Source organism: Alligator sinensis, unplaced genomic scaffold (genome assembly GCF_000455745.1).
Source record: "Alligator sinensis unplaced genomic scaffold, ASM45574v1 scaffold135_2, whole genome shotgun sequence".
Taxonomy (NCBI): Eukaryota; Metazoa; Chordata; order Crocodylia; family Alligatoridae; genus Alligator; species Alligator sinensis.
This window is the reverse complement of record NW_005842067.1, coordinates 1954265-1965846: the sequence shown is the minus strand read 5'-3', so window position 1 is coordinate 1965846 and position 11582 is coordinate 1954265.

Genomic DNA, 11582 nt, shown 5'->3' with positions numbered 1-11582 from the left:
TAAGGACTCTGGCTGTTGCTGCTGTTGAAGCTAAAGGTGCAGGAGTCTTGAAGCTAGCAAGGAGAGTGCAAGCAAGCAAGGAAAGCGCCTTGGTAGCTTAGGGGTTATGGCTGCTAGGGGGAGTCCTGAGTTCTAGCACTGCTGCTAGAGCCATTTTTGATTGCTGAATGTCTAATACAGAGATGGGCAAAATATGGCCCGCAGTCTGGATCTGGCCCATCAACTGATTGTATTTGACATGCAGCGGCGTGGCTGCAAAATCATGGGATCCTGCTCACAGGGAACCTGCAGCTCCGGCTGCTGTGCCATACTGGGCAGGCAGGCACATCCCAGCCCCATCCGCAGCTTACACCAGCTGGGCAGGCACTGGCATCAGCTGTAGACACAGCTGGCAGGTTTCTGCTGGGAATCAGGGCGACTGCCCAGGACCACAGTTGACACGCTGATGCAGCAGCTGACATGCTGATGCCCTGATCCCCAGTGGGAACCTGCTGGCAGTACAGGCAACCCCGCTTAGCACTCTTAATCGGTTCCTGAAAAACCAACCATTAAGCGAAACCCAAAGTTTTTGACGACCCAAGAAGGCGACCACAAGTGTTTTTAATGACCCAAGATGGCAACTACGAGCGTTATAAGGAAACTTGCTGAGCGCTAAGTGGAATCAGGTATCAATTTAAAATGAGTGTTATAGCGAAATACCTCTAAGCGAAACAGCATTAAGTGGGGTTTGCCTGTATCCACAGCTGAGACTGGCACCTGCCCAGTGCTGCCTCCAATATGCAGGGCAGGAGCTGGTGTAAGCTGTGGATGGAGCTGGGACATCATGGATCAGAGCATGCTTGTGGCTGCAGGATGGTTTGGGCAGGGAGGGGGAGATCGGCCTTGTCCACCCCCTGCCCACGATGATCGGCAGTGGCAGTGGCCTGCTTGGTGCTGGGAAAATGTGAAACCTGGTGGTGGGCATGGCTGCCTCCCCCTCTCCACTGCTGGAGCCCTTCTTGCTGCTTGCTGTGGAGCCTGCACTGCAGCTGTCCTGCAGTGCCACCACTGCCACCACCACCACTACCAATGCTGCCTCCAGGCTGTCCTGGGCAGGGCAGGGGCAATGGTGCCAGGTAGGAGCCTCAGGGCAGCCCCGGTGTGGGCTTCAGGCAGCAACAGCGAGAAGGGTCCCAGTAGTGGTGAGGAGGCAGCAACCTCACTTGCTTTCCGGTCCTACTTTTTCCCGGTGCCCAGTAGCAGCTTCTACCTGACCATTGCTGCTTCTGCTCCCGGGTTGCCAACACCAAAGCTGGGCAGCAGCTCCAGCTCTTCCTCAGGATAGTAGAGTGGCCTGGAGGCATTGCTGGTGGTGGTGAGGACACCAGCTGAGCTGCCCCTGATGAAGCTGTCACCTGCCCACACCCACAGCAGATCCCCATCTGCTTTCACCCATGGCAGCTTCCACTCACGGCCCTATCCCACATAGAGAGGTTTGGTGAGCTGTTTTTGGTGGGGGTGGTGACCCGGCCTGTGTCAGCTCCCCAGAAATTCCTATGTGGCCCATGGGTCCAAATAATTGCCCACCTCAGTCTAATGTAAAATTCATAAACCATGTCAACCATCAGAAATCAGGTCTCCACCTCCCATAGGAGTGATGTTACCACTAGGCTCCAGAGGCAAGGTTCCAGCACTATTTGTAGTCAGAGGTTCCAGTTCCTACTTCCCTGTTTAGTCAAGTATGCTATCTAAGGGGGGTGGGCAACTTCCACAGAGGGATTGACGTACTAGCCCCAGAATTCCCAGTTAAACTGGACAGGATGCTGCCAGATTTGGGCGAGTTAGCACTTGAGCAATAACACACTCTTCTCTGCCTGTCTTGTGTGTTCTTCTTTGGAAACTAGTGTTTAAGAGCATCATGTCCCACAGATGGCAACCTTGTGTCATTCTGGCTGTCGTCTGCACTTTTTTTTCTCACTAATGAACAAACTTACCCATTATGATTTCTAAGAATTTTGCTTTCGTGTTGGAGCAGGATGTGAATCACCAGAAGATGGAAAGCAAGAGTGACTGAGTAGTTTCAGTTGCAGGGCTTTGATTTCATCAAGGGCCAAATCCAAAGTCCTGTTAAGTGACAAGGAATCTTTTCATTGAATTCAAAGCCCATCACTTATTTTTGTGCTCTCTGAGAACAGCCTATTAATATTGGCGTATCTAAAATAACTAAGTATTATTTTTATTACATATGTATGTAGAGCAAAACATTGGTACTCTTCCCTTGAAGTTTTTGGTAAAGTTAGGTCCAGATCTGAACTCCAGAGAGTTGACCTTTTGTCAGACACAGAACCAGAGTAGCAGCTCTGCATGCCCTGAACTTTGAGATACTCTGCTCTGAGTCTTGTCCCCATCAAAATCTCAAGTCTAGTGTTTGTGCATTTTCCTGTCCTCGGAGTGTACTGTACTGCTTTTAAACTTTTTGAGCAGTGGACCTATGTTTAGAGCTGCCCCAAACTCAGGATTTCTGGTTAGCAGAAAGTTTTGTTGTGTTAAAATTTGGTTTCATTGTGACTTAGAACCAGGAAAAAATTGGTCACAATACCAGTGTCAGTCAGCAGCTGCTGGGGCTTCCAAAATTTGTGGCTTCCGTCATACCATGCATATTTCCTTTGGGTCACTGATCTCAGCATTTCCAAGCATTGGGCTACTGCCTACCCAAGCTGGGTGCCTGGAAAAGCGGCAGGCCAAGGAGTTTGTGGGTGCGTACACATGAACTAACTTTCCGACAGTTACGTCAACATAACTTTTTTATGTCAACTTAACTGTCAGAACATACACATGTATGTGGAGTAGTCAACTTTAAAGCAGTGCGAGATAATACACCTCTAAGGTGTATTATCTTGAGTCTCATTAGTTAAGTTGACTCTAAGTATGAGGGGTCACAAGATGGCTGCCACCATGTCAAGGAGCTGTACGTGTGTACACTCCAACATGAGATCCAAGAAAGAGGACCATGCCCCCCACTACAAAAGAAGGCAAGCCCCCCCCTCACCCTCATCTATACCAATATGACCATGGAGTAAAATTGCTTCCTGGCCCTTCTTTAACCATAGACATGAGTAACAAAGCAAGCTTACAAATCAAAAATGGGTTGGGAGAAGGTTTTCTGCAAGACATTTGCCCAATAGTGTGTTCAGCTAGACGCACATTCTGAACAGAACCAGGATGACCAATCTGACAGTAGTTTTTTAACCTAGAGGGTTTCTGTCAGATATCTGAAAAAGAAACAACTTTGAAAATACCAGTTACTTGCATCTAAACTAACTATATCGTTGAGTATCAATTTTGACCTGGAGGGATGTTGGCAGTGGGGTCCCCCAGGGCTCGGTCCTCGGGCCCGCACTGTTCAACATCTTCATCAGCGACTTGGACGAGGGGGTGAAAAGCACCTTGTTAAAATTCGCAGATGACACTAAGATGTGGGGAGAAGTGGGCACACTAGAAGGGAGGGACAGGCTGCAATTGGATCTGGACAGGTTACAGGGGTGGGTGGATGAGTATAAGATGGGATTCAATATAGACAATTGCAAGGTACTGCACCTAGGGAGAAAGAACCAGCAGCATACCTACAGGCTGAGGAACTCCCTTCTTGTCAGCTCAGAGGCAGAAAAGTATCTTGGAGTCATTATAGACTCCAAGATGAACATGGGCCACCAATGTGGGGACGCAGTCAGGAAGGCTAACTGCAACTTGTCATACATCCACAGCTATATCACGAGCAGGTCCAAGGAGGTGATCCTCCCCATCTATATGACATTGGTCAGGCCACAGTTGGAGTACTGCATCCAGTTCTGGGCGCCGCACTTCAGGAGGTATGTGGACAGCATCGAGAGGGTCCAGAGGAGGGCCACTCACACGATCGGGGGCAGCAGGGCAGGCCCTACGAGGAGAGGCTACGAGACCTGAACCTGTTCAGCCTCCACAAGAGAAGGCTGAGAGGGCTGGTGGCTATCTATAAACTGGCCAGGGGAGACAAGCAGGCAATGGGAGAGTCCCTGTGCCCCCGAGCACTACTGGAAGTAACAAGGAATAATGGCCATAAGTTGACGCAAAGTAGATTTAGGCTAAATATCAGGAGGCACTACTTCACAGTCAGGGCGGCTAGGATCTGGAACCAACTTCCAAGGGAAATGGTGCTCGCTCCTACCCTGGGGGGGTCTTCAAAAGGAGGCTAGATAGACACCTAGCCGAGGCTGTTTGACCCCAGCAGTCTTTCCTGCCCATGGCAGGGGGTTGGACTTGATGATCTGCTCAGGTCCCTTCTGACCCTACCAACTATAACTATAAAAGTATGGCTTAACTTAAGCTGACTAAGTTAAGTCACCTTATTTTAAGTCAACTTAGACATGTGTACACACCTTGTATGTGCTCTGGTTCCCACTACAAAGCTGGGAGGCAAGTCCTTATTAGAGTTGGGACTCTCACAACTTCCAGTTTCCCAGCTGGAAACCTTGACACATCAGACTATCCTGGAGTCCCAATGCTGGGAGCTCTATGTCCCCCAGCCATAGGGCAGTCCTCATGGTCACAAACCCTGGAAACCTGGACTCCCCCTAGCGCCTTGCTAGGAAACCAGACATTTTTCCGTGAAAAATCTGTATGCGATTCAACTCAAAGTTGTCCAAAGAGACATTTTTGCAAAATGTTTTGAGTTTGATGAATATCAGTCCTATAAAACTCTTGTTTTGTCATAAACGTCTTCACCAACTCTGTCCTGCCTGATTGAAAGACCAGAGGAGGTGAAGGAGAGAGAATTTAAGCAAAACACTACTCCTATTTCAGGATTTCTTTAAAAGGCCATTGTCATGTTTCAGGCTCCTTTTGCAGCTGCCATCAGGAAAAATAAGTCAAGTTTTAGGTAAACAGTAGAAGTATCTGTTTCACTTGTTTGTGAACATATCAGAACAAGTTGGTACATACAGTTTACAAGGGCTACACTGGTGCTTTGATGTAATCTTTTTAAACATCAAGTTGCAGTTGTGGGGTGTGAAACAATTTGTAGGTAAGCTAATACACAATTACTCATACCATTAGTTTCACATCAAGTTCAGTGTTGACTCATTATTCAATTCGGTTTTGTGAAAATGTATGACATTTACATTACACAATGATAAAGGAAGATTTGTTTCAGATATTTCTGTAGTGTCATGTCAAGTACATTCACAGCAGTTACCTCAGATGATTGATACTCAGGTGTAAAAACCCAGACTAGCCGCACCTGAGTGAGACCAGACCCACTACATGGCAGTGAGTTACTGTGTCCTCATTGATGCTGCACTCACCCATGCATAGAGCTAGGACTTTGGTGGCCTATCTCATGACTCCTTGTGCTGCAGGTAAACTGAACCACTCTGATTCTCTTTCAGTGAACTGGGAGAGAACTTATCTGTCCTTCTGATCACCTGCAGAGAGTTTGGAGAAGGCACTAGAAAATTATGAACTTATGAATGGTTTAGTCTGCATCCTCACTGCAAAATGGACAGGGTACCAGAGACAGTGAAAGCACCTAAGCTTTAACTAATACTCCAAGCTGGCCAGGATTGAAAGCCACACTAAATTCAGGTAACAAGTGTTTATGTGTAGATAGAAGGAAGGTTAGTAGTGACCTGAATCAGCAGTGAACATATAGCCCTAATTTGAAAATAATCCTTTTTTTTGGCATTTTTCTTGATTAGTGTTAAAAAAAAAAAAAAAAAAAAAGACTGGCTATGTACTAGTGTGGGTTAGGCATGGGTAAAATCCCTATGACAATGCATTTTATTTCTATGGCCACCCACATTCCTGGCCGTCTCACACCTCTGTCATACCTGAAGCAAACTTCCTACCACTTACCACATGTTTGATCAGTGACTTGGCCATGGCTGTTTTGGGGGGGAAGGGGTCCCCTTATAGTATGCAGTGAGACGCATGAAAAATGTGTCATTTCTTTGTGCTTGTCAAGAATGAATATTTGATTGGTTTTCTAGGAATGTCAGGTTAAATGCTGTTAGATTTTTAAAAAATGAGGCCTGTGCATTCACATCAAACTTTTGGATTATGAATAATCAGATCTAGTAAAAAAATATGGCAGATGGACAAAGGCAGCAAAAGGAGAAGTAGAAGTCTCTCACATAGAGTTCCTCTATCTTCTGGAAATGATGTATTGGTGATCACTCTCATAAAAGCACAATTGTTTGAGGGTCTTCTGTAACCAACAGAAATCTGAGTCACAGGAAGTGGGTTAAATCTTTCTGTGCCTCCTTCCTATACATGGATTTTTATGTATAGATAGATAGATAGATATCAATTTCATTCCACCCCAGCCAAGAACAGCACCCCAACCGACATACAGGTCAGCTCCAGTAGCAGAATTTTAACTAATGATTCTTAAGAAACCTCTTCCCACTCCTTTCAGTTCCTAAGAACAGTTTATAATCCACACTGGTCTTACTGCTGCTTTCCCAATTATACACACACGCACACACATGCACCGATACATATCTATCTATCTATCTATCTATCTATCTATAGATATATATATCTGTGTGTGTGCACATGCAGATATCTATCTATATAGATATAGATATATATATCTGTGTGTGTGCACATGCAGATATCTATCTATCTAGATAGATAGATAGATATGTGTGTGTGCACATGCAGATATCTATCTATCTAGATATATATATGTGTGTGCACATGCAGATATCTATCTATTTATCTATATAGATATAGATATATATCTGTGTGTGCACATGCAGATATCTATCTATCTATCTAGATAGATAGATATCTGTGTGTGTGCACATGCAGAGATAGATAGATAGATAGATATCTGCATGTGCACACACACATCTATCTATCTATCTATCTATCTATCTATCTATCTATATCTAGTTCCTATGAGGAGGGTGGTGAAGCATATGAAGTGGTTACCTTAAGAGGCTGTGGAATCTGCATCCTTGGAGGTTTTTAAGACCTGACAGGACAAAGCCTTGTCTGGGATGATCTAGTTGGAGATGGTCCTGCCTTGAGCAGGGGGTTGGACTAGATGACCTCCTGAAGTCCCTTCCAACCCTCATTTTCTATGATTTTATGACAAGGATTCTAGGCTGCATCCTGGGAAAACCACTGCACCCAGCATCGGACCCAAGATCCCAGATTCTTCCCCTCACCCTTCCCAAAGTATCTTTCAGGGTATTAAAAGCATGAACAGCAACTTGTTATCACACACAATACCTGCATCAACTTGGGTGACCTGAATAAGAAAACCTCATTGAAAGAGGTAAAGGGCAAAGGCAATTTCTGGGCCTTTCCTCAGAAAAAAGCTTTGAAATAGATCTCTGCAGCAGTCATTTTTTGCAGCAAAAGTTGCATTAAGTATAAACGAGACAACAATGGACACTGCTGAACTGGTTAGGCAAATTTCATCTTCCATAAGTTGGAGAAGAGATACTGCAACCCAAGGGAGAAGGGTATTTTTATACCTGCCTAGTGTTATCATCATCTGGTAATGATGTCAAGGAAAGAGAAATGACAAGGAACCGAAGAAATTGATTTATTTGCCCAGAAGACATACTCCTCCATGGGCCTACAGTTCTGGGCTGCTAATTTGCAGCTCTCCGGACACAGTCACTGGGTCTACAAGAGATTTGGCTCCTTTGTCCACAAACTGACTTCTGATGCGAGACAGGAATCCATCTTATTGGTGACAGAATGCCAAAATGTGGGCCGGCCTGGTTTGCAGATGCAGCTTTCTACTTAATAGTGACAGTAGTGGTTGTGCATGCACAGCAATCATTTTGGTAGCAAGGTGGTATGTGAGGTTCCTGCAGAATTGTTCAGCACCGAGATGATGCTCCCTGAACGACTTGAGAGGGACTGACTCGTCATTCCCCAAGTTACTACTGTCACCTTATCAAAAATACTGCAGCTGTCTTTTAAGGTTGCCATTTCTACGCACATGAATCTAGCTTGTATGCCCATTCACACTTAGTGCAGACATAAATTGGACTCAAGTTTTTTGAATGTAGAATTATATATATTTTTAACTAGGCCCTGATTGCCTACGGTTTTTTTCCTAAGGGCCTTTCCCATGGCTTTTTTGTGGGGCAAGGGGATGAGGGGGGAATGTCACAGCTACACACTAAATCACAGCAATTTCACACTCTGGATGGAGTTATGTAAGAAACTTTTTGAAGGCATTTTGCCATACATTAACTACATTTCCCCCATTGTCTGAAAAGCCCATTTTGTATGTCTCTACAGTATACCATTGCTTCGTGACAGAAAAGTTGCTCTTAGAGACCCCGCATTAAGCATCTGTCCCCATTCTCTATTGGGGGAATTCAACTCCTTTCTGTTTACTGCTGAGTTGTTTGTGCTGGATCTCACATCTGGATCCTATTAAAATACTCCAACCGTTTTACCTTTGGTATTGGCTGAATTGAGCAATATGACATGGCTTTTCCAAATTTTTCCCAATATGAGAACATTGTGGAGCAACATGAACATCCCAACATCACTTACTTCTGATTGTGTGGGTTGGATGCACACAATATCAACAGACTCAGCACAGTTCTCAGAAACTAAGTGAAAATATTTCCAGCAAAGTTTGTTTAAAAAGTTGCAGCCTCCAGCCTTAGGCTGTGAGAATAAGGATATTTTTTATGGAAATAAATGATAAGTTTATTTCATAGATTTCATAGACATCAGGGCTGGAAGGGACCTCGGAAGATCATCGAGTCCAGCCCCCCGCCCAAAGGGCAGGAAGTCAGCTGGGGTCATAGGATCCCAGCAAGATAAGCATCCAGTTTCATCTTGAAGGTATTCAATGAAGGCGCTTGAACCACCTCCGGTGGCAGGCTGTTCCAGACCTTGGGGGCTCGGACAGTAAAGAAATTCTTCCTTATGTCCAGCCTGAAACGATCTTGAAGTAGTTTGTGACCATTCGACCTTGTCATCCCTTGGGGCGCTCTGGTGAACAAATGTTCCCCCAGATGCTGGTGGTCACCCCTGATAAACTTGTAGGTGGCCATCAGATCACCCCTCAGCCTGCGCTTTTTCAGGCTAAAGAGCCCCAGGGCTCTCAGCCTGTCATCGTAGGGTCTGTTTCCCTGACCTCTGATCATGCGCGTGGCTCTTCTCTGGACTCTCTCAAGCTTCTCCACATCCTTTTTGAATTGTGGAGCCCAAAACTGGACGCAGTACTCCAGCTGTGGCCTCACTAAGGCCGAGTACAGGGGGAGAATGACGTCCCGGGATTTGCTTGAGAAGCATCTATGGCATCCTTGGGAGCCCGTTCCAGACCTCGGCCACTCTAACTGGGAAGAAGTTCTTCTTGCTTAGCAAATCTGGAAATCAAGTAGGGAAGATGCAGAGTCACCCTCAAAGATCTCTGATTATAGACGGATAACTTGTATTTTCCATCATGACTGTGTTGCAAGTAGTAACCATTTTTTCCCAACAAGAATAAAAAAACTCATATGATGTTCTTCAGGCTTCCTCTCTTGTTCATTTGAAAGAAATAATATCCTAACAGAACATATTCGAGCAATGATTAGCATTGCTTTGATATATAGCATAGAATAGCTATTGCAGTAGCACTAAATAGTGAATTTAGACTTCTTTTTGTTTGCCTTCTGGTAGTGAAGCTGTTGGGTAGTTTTGTATTCAGTCCTTTCTCCCTGACCGTGGGGTCTGAGGCTTGCTTTGATTTTGAATGCGGGCTCGGTTTTCTCGCGTGGTCCCATGAATGCTGAGACTTTAAGAAGGAAATTGGATACATTTCAGCAACAATTTGTTGTAAAGACTGATTTGTAAAGTTTGATAAACCAGAAGGTGATAGGGGAAGAAGGAACCACAGTCTAAACAGTTCTATAGTGTATTGTGGTAAGTGTTCTTGTCAATTAGATAGTTTGTTCTCAAATAGGGATGGTCCCTAGAGTGTAAGTCTTGTAGCACTAATTACTTTCTATATGTTGACCCTTTAAATGGAGAGAGAGTCTCTCTCAGCCATTGTCATGTATTTGTATGTAGTCTGCTATAGGCAAGACACATATACTTCTTACATGAAGTCCATTTTATCCTAGTCCTTGTTCCTTTTTTGTCCTTAAAATAAAATTAAGGGCCGGTCTAGTTTTAAGATCAAACTGAGGGATTGTACTTTATGTGGGAGAAGAAATAATGCTAACACCAATTCAGCTATTGTTCCTCTGTTCACAACCACCTTTCATCTTGAAACTGGTCTATGCAAACAAATACAGATAGTCTTTCCGGTATCTCCTCATTGGTGGCGTCAGTTGTCAGTTGCCCCATCTGGCTCAGCAGGGGTCCAATGTTGCCTCTGCTTTTCCTCCGGCTCCCCACATATCTGAAAAAGGACTTCTTATTGTCCTTGATGCTCAAAGCTAGCTGGAGTTCAGTTGCAGCCTTGGCTTTCCTGGTCTGCTCCCTACAGGACCGGACCAGTGCAGAATAATCCTCCTTGGAGGTGACTCCCATCCTCCATCCTTTGTAGGCCTTTCTTTTTAGCCTCAGGAGATCTGCTAGGTCCCTGGAGAGCCAGGGGGGCTGCTGTGCCCTCTTGCTGCCTTTCCTCCGAGATGGAATAGACTTAGTTTGTGCATTGAGGATCGCTCCCTTGAGGAGCAACCACTCCTCTTGAACTCCCCTCTCCCTGTGGTCACGGTCCCTTAGGGCCTCACTGACAAGCCTCCTGAGCTTGTCAAAGTCGGCTTTCCTGAAGTCAAGGACTTGCGCGTTGCTGACCGACTTGCCAGCTTTTCGGCGGATGGTGAAGGTGATCAGCTCGTGGTCGCTGTCACCCCGCTTCCCATCGATCACTAGGTCGCCGACTAGGTCATCCCCAGTAGCCAGTACCAGGTTGAGCAGCGCTTTGCCTCTCGTTGGCCCATAGACTTCTTGAGTCAGGTAGAGGTCATCCACGCACGAGAGGAAGCTCTGCGACCGCTCAGATTTTGCTGAGCGATCCTCCCATGAGATGTCTGGGTAATTGAAGTCACCCATGACAACCATGGTCCTGGAGCAAGCTGCCTCAGCCAGTTCCTGGGCAAACTCCTGGTCAAGCTCAGGACTTTGGGTGGGAGGTCTGTAATAGACTCCCACCATTGTGTCCCCTGTGCTGTGTTCCCCACGGATTTTAACCCAGAGGGTCTCCAGCCGTCCACCCTGGTCGCCAATATTGGCTTGCAGGGACGTGTAGCTTTCTTTAACATAGAGAGCCACACCCCCACCCCTTTACTCTTTACGATCCCTCCTGTACAGGGTATAGCCATCTATCCCCGTGGTCCAGTCATGGGTGGAGTCCCACCAGGTCTCCGTTATCCCTATGACATCGTAATTGTTTGCACTGAGCATGAGGATGAGCTCCTCCTGCTTATTCCCCAAGCTCCTGGCATTAGTGTACAGGCAGGCAAGTGCCCCCTGGGGGGCTCCTTCCTTGCCCACAGATTTTACCAGGGCTGGGGCAGGGCTGGGCTCCCTGAAGCGCCGTGATCCACTGGCTTTGCAAGGATTGCTCAGCGGGCCCGCAGTGGGCGGAGTCC